Source organism: Coregonus clupeaformis, unplaced genomic scaffold (assembly GCF_020615455.1).
Source record: "Coregonus clupeaformis isolate EN_2021a unplaced genomic scaffold, ASM2061545v1 scaf0052, whole genome shotgun sequence".
NCBI classification, from domain to species: Eukaryota; Metazoa; Chordata; class Actinopteri; order Salmoniformes; family Salmonidae; genus Coregonus; species Coregonus clupeaformis.
In genome coordinates, this window is record NW_025533507.1 from 150,010 (window position 1) to 158,200 (window position 8,191).

Consider the following 8,191-nt stretch of genomic DNA (forward strand, 5'->3'; position numbering starts at 1 on the left):
ATTAATGTTGCAACCACCATAGAGCTATTAACAGAAAGGTACAGCATATCCAGGTAAAATCATTCTGATAACTGACAGTGCAGGGCACGATAAGTGAGTACAGGTATTTGTCACATACAGTGATCATCACATACAATTATGGTATAGAGGTGAAGTTTTAAATGCAAAGTATCTAGATATGGTATTTACGTTGAAAGAGTTCAACTCTAATCAAATAACGTACATTCATTAGTTCCACTAGATGGCGCTAACACATATTCACAGGCAGAGCCATACTGTAGGGCTCTGTTCACAGGTAAAATGAGTAACACTTTATAATCCATTTCATAAATAAGGATTCATACATTATCTATACACATTTAATGAATACATATTTGTAAACATTTTTAAGCATTCGTAAGCATGTATAAGCATTATAATCACTACAATTTATATATATATTTTTGTGAATAATTATTTATTTATTTTTAATATATTCAGTATAAGGTAACATACAAGCAGTATGCAGGGGGCAAAACATAAAAATAAAATACATCAATTAAAGGATCTAAAAGAAAAAACAAAACACAAAGTGCTGCAGTTCTTGTCTTCTGTGGTGAATAAACAGAACTACTACAAAGAGCAGTGTAGTTACACGTTTGGGGACATAGCATTAGAGCAGGGCATATTGGAAGGATCTTATTTAGGATTTTTCCTAAAACGTCAAAGACATGTTTCCAACGAGATCCACAGTTAGACAGTGCCAAAACATATGCAGAAAGTGTCCTATTTCAGAACAAGAGCATTTGTAACATGGAGTTAAAAATTTACGCTCAGGAGTGAAATAGGTCCAGCTGATGGGAAACGTTTTTAGATGAAGAAGAAATATTGTTCCATACCATTGGCCAGTCCTATTTGAGCCCAAGGTTCTCTAGGTCTCTTTTATTTTTTTTAGGGGGTAGAACAGCTTTAATATTGCAGATAGATTGTAACTTCCATCAATGTAATTGTCTGCATCACTTCCAATCCCCCATATGTTGTTTTTTTCCCACAAATATATATATATATTACATTTTAGTCATTTAGCAGACGCTCTTATCCAGAGCGACTTACAGTTAGTGATTTACAGGCCGCGCCCATGAGTCTCCCGGTCGCGGCCGGCTGCGACAGAGCCTGGATTCGAACAAGGATCTCTAGTGGCACAGTTAGCACTGTGATGCAGTGCCTTAGACCACTGCGCCACTCAGGAGCTCATATATATATATATAGACATACATACACATACATGCATACATACATATATACAGTTGAAGTTGGAAGTTTACATACACTTACGTTGGAGTCATTAAAACTCGTTTTTTAACCACTCCACAAATTGCTTGTTAACAAACTATAGTTTTGGCAAGTCGGTTAGGACATCTACTTTCTGCATGACACAAGTAATTTTTCCAACAATTGTATACAGACAGATTATTTCACTTATAATTCACTGTATCACAATTCCAGTGGGTCAGAAGTTTACATACACTAAGTTGACTGCGCCTTTAAACAGCTTGGAAAATTCCAGAAAATGATGTCATGGCTTTAGAAGCTTCTGATAGGCTAATTTACATTATTTGAGTCAATTGGAGGTGTACCTGTGGATGTATTTCAAGGCCTACCTTCAAACTGAGTGCCTCTTTGCTTGACATCATGGGAAAATCAAAAGAAATCAGCCAAGACCTCAGAAAAAACATTGTAGACCTCCACAAGTCTGGTTCATCCTTGGAAGCAATTTCCAAATGCCTGAAGGTACCACGTTCATCTGTACAAACAATAGTAAGCAAGTATAAACAACATGGGACCACGCAGCCGTCATACCGCTCAATTACCTCGACTAGCCGGTGCCCCCGCACATTGACTCTGCACCGGTACACCCCTGTATATAGCCTCCCTACTGTTATTTTATTTTACTGCTGCTCTTTAGTTATTTGCCTTTAGTTTTTTACTTAACACTTTTTTTTATTTTACTTTTTTATATAAAAAAAATGCATTGTTGGTTAAGGGCTTGTCAGGAAGCATTTCACTGTAATGTCTACACCTGTTATATTCGGCGCATTTGGCAAATAAAATTTGATTTGATTTGAAGGAGACACGTTCTGTCTCCTAGAGATGAACGTATTTGATGTGAAAAGTGCAAATATATCCCAGAACAACAGCAAAGGACCTTGTGAAGATGCTGGAGGAAACAGGTGCAAAAGTATCTATATCCACAGTAAAATTAGTTCTATATCGACATAACCTGAAAGGCCGCTCAGCAAGGCCAAAACCGCCATAAAAAAGCCAGACTACGGTTTGCAACTGCACATGGGGACAAAGATCGTACTTTCTGGAGAAATGTCCTGTGGTCTGATGAAACAAAAATAGAACTGTTTGGCCATAATGACCATCGTTATGTTTGGAGGAAAAAGGGTAATGCTTGCAAGCCGAGGAACACCATCCCAACCGTGAAGCACGGGGGTGGCAGCATCATGCTGTGGGGGTGCTTCGCTGTAGGAGGGACTGGTGCACTTCACAAAATAGATGGCATCATGAGGAAGGAAAATTAAGTGGATATATTGAAGCAACATCTCAAGACATCAGTCAGGAAGTTAAAGGTTGGTCGCAAATGGGTCTTCCAAATGGACAATGACCCCAAGCATACTTCCAAAGTTGTGATAAAATGGCTTAATGACAACAAAGTCAAGGTATTGGAGTGGCCATCACAAAGCCCTGACCTCAATCCTACAGAAAATGTGTGGGCAGAACAGAAAAAGCGTGTGCGAGCAAGGAGGCCTAGAAACCTGACTCAGTTTCACCAGCTCTGTCAGGAGGAATGGGCCAAAATTCACCCAACTTATTGTGGGAAGCTTGTGGAAGGCTACCCGAAACGTTTGACCCAAGTTAAACAATTTAAAGGCAATCCTACCAAATACTAATTGAGTGTATGTAAACTTCTGACCCACCGGGAATGTGATGAAAGAAATAAAAGCTGAAATAAATCATTCCCTCTACTATTATTCTGACATTTCACATTCTTAAAATAAAGTGGTGATCAAATCAAATCAAATCAAATTTTATTGGTCACATGCGCCGAATACAACAGGTGCAGACATTACAGTGAAATGCTTACTTACAGCCCTTAACCAACAGTGCATTTATTTTAAACAAAAAAGTAAGAATAAAACAACAACAACAAAAAAAAGTGTTGAGAAAAAAAGAGCAGAAGTAAAATAAAGTGACAGTAGGGAGGCTATATATACAGTAAAATAAAGTGACAGTAGGGAGGCTATATATACAGGGGGGTACCGTTGCAGAGTCAATGTGCGGGGGCACCGGCTAGTTGAGGTAGTTGAGGTAATATGTACATGTGGGTAGAGTTAAAGTGACTATGCATAAATACTTACTTAACAGAGTAGCAGCAGCGTAAAAAGGATGGGGTGGGGGGGCAGTGCAAATAGTCCGGGTAGCCATGATTAGCTGTTCAGGAGTCTTATGGCTTGGGGGTAGAAGCTGTTGAGAAGTCTTTTGGACCTAGACTTGGCACTCCGGTACTGCTTGCCGTGCAGTAGCAGAGAGAACAGTCTATGACTAGGGTGGCTGGAGTCTTTGACAATTTTGAGGGCCTTCCTCTGACACCGCCTGGTATAGAGGTCCTGGATGGCAGGGAGCTTTGCCCCAGTGATGTACTGGGCCGTACGCACTACCCTCTGTAGTGCCTTGCGGTCAGAGGCCAAGCAGTTGCCATACCAGGCGGTGATGCAACCAGTCAGGATGCTCTCGATGGTGCAGCTGTAGAATTTTTTGAGGATCTGAGGACCCATGCCAAATCTTTTTAGTCTCCTGAGGGGGAATAGGCTTTGTCGTGCCCTCTTCACGACTGTCTTGGTGTGTTTGGACCATGATAGTTCGTTGGTGATGTGGACACCAAGGAACTTGAAGCTCTCAACCTGTTCCACTACAGCCCCGTCGATGAGAATGGGGGCGTGCTCAGTCCTCTTTTTTTTTCCTGTAGTCCACAATCATCTCCTTTGTCTTGGTCACGTTGAGGGAGAGGTTGTTGTCCTGGCACCACACGGCCAGATCTCTGACCTCCTCCCTATAGGCTGTCTCATCGTTGTCGGTGATCAGGCCTACCACTGTTGTGTCGTCGGCAAACTTAATTTTGGTGTTGGAGTCGTGCCTGGCCATGCAGTCATGGGTGAACAGAGAGTACAGGAGGGGACTGAGCACGCACCCCTGAGGGGCCCCCGTGTTGAGGATCAGTGTGGCAGATGTGTTGTTACCTACCCTTACCACCTGGGGGCGGCCCGTCAGGAAGTCCAGGATCCAGTTGCAGAGGGAGGTGTTTAGTCCCCTATGGTGTTGAATGCTGAGCTGTAGTCAATGAATAGCATTCTCACGTAGGTGTTCCTCTTGTCCAGGTGGGAAAGGGCAGTGTGGAGTGCGATAGAGATTGCATCATCTGTGGATCTGTTGGGGCGGTATGCAAATTGGAGTGGGTCTAGGGTTTCTGGGATTATGCTGTTGATGTGAGCCATGACCAGTCTTTCAAAGCACTTCATGGCTACAGACGTCAGTGCTACGGGTCGGTAGTCATTTAGGCAGGTTATCTTAGAGTTCTTGGGCACGGGGACTATGGTGGTCTGCTTGAAACATGTTGGTATTACAGACTCAGTCAGGGACATGTTGAAAATGTCAGTGAAGACACTTGCCAGTTGGTCAGCACATGCTCGGAGTACACGTCCTGGTAATCCGTCTGGCCCTGCGGCCTTGTGAATGTTGACCTGCTTAAAAGTCTTACTCACATCGGCTACGGAGAGCGTGATCACATAGTCGTCCGGAACAGCTGGTGCTCTCATGCATGCTTCAGTGTTGCTTGCCTCAAGCGAGCATAGAAGTGGTTTAGCTCGTCTGGTAGGCTTGTGTCACTGGGCAGCTCGCGGCTGTGCTTCCCTTTGTAGTCTGTAATAGTTTTCAAGCCCTGCCACATCCGACGAGCGTCAGAGCCAGTGTAGTATGATTCAATCTTAGACCTGTATTGACTCTTTGCCTGTTTGATGGTTCGTCGGAGGTCATAGCGGGATTTCTTATAAGCGTCCGGGTTAGAGTCCCGTTCCTTGAAGGCGGCAGCTCTACCCTTTAGCTCAGTGCGGATGTTTCCTGTAATCCATGGTTTCTGGTTGGGGTATGTACGTACGGTCACTGTGGGGACGACATCATCGATGCACTTATTGATGAAGCCAGTGACTGATGTGGTGTACTCCTCAATGCTGTCTGAAGAATCCCGGAACATGTTCCAGTCTGTGCTAGCAAAACAGTCCTGTAGCTTAGCATCTGCGTCATCTGACCACTTTTTTATTAACCGAATCACTGGTGCTTCCTGCTTCAGTTTTTGCTTATAAGCAGGAATCAGGAGGATAGAGTTATGGTCAGATTTGCCAAATGGAGGGCGAGGGAGAGCTTTGTATGCGTCTCTGTGTGTGGAGTAAAGGTGGTCTAGAGTTTTTTTCCCTCTGGTTGCACATTTAACATGCTGGTAGAAATTAGGTAGAACGGATTTAAGTTTCCCTGCATTAAAGTCCCCGGCTACTAGGAGCGCTGCATCTGGATGAGCGTTTTCCTGTTGATTAATGGCCTTGTACAACTCATTCAGTGCAATCTTAATGCCAGCATTGGTTTGTGGTGGTAAATAGACAGCTATGAAAAATATAGATGAAAACTCTCTTGGTAAATAGTGTGGTCTACAGCTTATCATAAGATAGTCTACCTCAGGCGAGCAAAACCTTGAGACTTCCTTAGTCCTAACTGACCTAAGACAGGGAATTTTTACTAGGATTAAATGTCAGGAATTGTGAAAAACTGAGTTTAAATGTATTTGGCTAAGGTGTATGTAAACTTCAGACTTCAACTGTGTACTGATATCATGTGACAGATCAGACACTTAGATTGCACACAGGTGGACTATTTAACTAATTATGTGACTTCTGAAGGTAATTGGTTGCACCAGATCTTATTTAGGGGCTTCATAGCAAAGGGGGTGAATACATATGCACGCACAACTTTTCCGTGATTTATTTTTTTGAATTTTACAATGTAGAAAATAGTAAAAAATAAAGAAAAACCTTTGAATGAGTAGGTGTGTCCAAACTTTTGACTGGTACTGTACATAGTCATACATTATCATACATACAAAAACATAGATTATCATTAATTGTCGTACATCCCAAACATACATTACCATATATGATCATACATCCAAAACATACATTATCCAGCCTCTGATTCACTTATTAGTTTTGGTTACACAACATGCAACTCTGTTATGACAGTGATGAATGCTAACATGTACAATTACCACTGGAGATATGAGTGAATAGCATCATATATAAATGTACTGTGTACTGTACCAGTAGTTGATCCATTTATTAGTATTATGCTAGAGGTGTTTTGTTTGAGCATTTTCTTCAAAACCCTTTGATTTACTCAGCATTCAAAAAATAAATGACTGGATTCAGCATGGGAGGGATCGCCGGAGCTAGAGCCAAACCGATAATCCTGGCATTGGGGTGAAGAGAGTAGGTCAATGCAGCAATGTATACAAATGAAATAAATAAAATAACTACAACTAGAAGGTGTGATATACAAGTCTTCAGTTAGACATTTTAAACAGGGTAAGTAAAACACACACACAAGACAGGACTATATAAACTAATGGTACGTGAAGGAATGGTTCTGTATTCACTTTTTGCCATAATGGAATTGGCTGAATTGGCATTGCAGGCCATTCTGTACAAAGGCCAATGATCACAGAAATAACTGTCAATAACTATGGCTTTACAGTAAGACAGTCTAGTGACCAGCACCATGGTTGTGCTAACAATGACCACATCGACGACCCACATCCCTGTAATCATGACAGACATGGTAGTGTTAGTGAGCAGAGTGTGAGAGGCAGCAACCAATCACATCTCAGAGGCAACAAACCAATCACATGCCAGAACAACAAGGGCAAAGTAGTAAAGAGGAACACAGAGAACATATTGGCCAGACATGCTTCATAGGCCATGTATTGTGAATAAACAATAAAGGTCTTAATCAGGTTAGGAATTAGTGCACTGCTCTCACCTAAGTCAGCTACCGCAAACAGTTCCCACAAACAGCAACTCATTCTTAACCTGATTAAGTTCCCACAAACAGCAACTGTACTGAACAAAAATATAAACCCAACATGTAAAGTGCTGGTCCCATGTTTCATGTGCTGAAATAAAAGATCCCAGAAATATTCAATTCGCACAAAAAGCTTATTTCTCTCAAATGTTATGCACAAATTTGTTAGGGAGCATTTTATCCTTTGTCAAGATAACCCATCCACCTGACAGGTGTGAATTGTCATTGTCTTGGCAGTGCTCCATGGTGGATGGTTGTCAAGAGCAAGGAGAGTTCCTCAGCCGCTCGCTCCCTTAAGATGGGGAGGTAGAGCAGGCAGAAGACCGGTTGCATGAATTGCAGTAAAATAAACTCCACTCCCCTCCCCCCTTTTCCCTAAGATCCAGAAAGTAAAGTAAGGCATAACTATACAGACTGATCTCTTGCTCAATGGAGAGTGTTCTCTATAACAGAGCCAATTTGTCTTTGCTAAGTAGAGGAACAAAATGCCCCTCAGAATCCTAAAAAGGGCTGAGGGAATTTCCCAGTGAAACCTGGAAACCTGTCCTCCTGTAGAACGGGGGAGCGGAGTGGTTAGGGTTCCCCTGCCTGTCGTACAGAGTAGCAGCGCCCTCTGGTGGGAAAACCGGAGCGCCGCACACCATAACTGGCTTGACTGTGATAGCGCGTGCCATTGCAGTCAGAGGAAAAAAGACCATAGGCAGGGAGAAAAGGGCCACGGTGAAATACAGATAGCCGTCCTGCTGCTGGTGTCGGTGAGACCGGAGGAATGGCTGACATGCTGACTTCTGCCCCTGGCTGAAAACCTGAGAAGGCGCCGGGGGGGAGAGCCTGAGGAAGGGAGGCACTCGGAAGGAACAAAAAGTGTGTAGGGTTTAGGCTTAACACAGCCCTGCCTTCCCACTACTGCGAAGGAGTAGCAACCGTAGGAGTAGCAACCGCAGGAGTAGCAACCGCAGGAGTAGCAACCTTTAAACCCGAAGAGAGAGGGTAGGGCAGAGAGCCCTTGTCCATGCACACTATC

The 8,191-nt window shown here is 42.9% G+C and overlaps 1 pseudogene; it reads right to left on the reverse strand.

Annotated features, from left to right (window-relative positions):
- Positions 1 to 6,479: 6,479 nt before the first annotated feature.
- LOC121568125 lies at positions 6,480 to 7,168 on the reverse strand (annotated as a pseudogene).
- Positions 7,169 to 8,191: the final 1,023 nt, after the last annotated feature.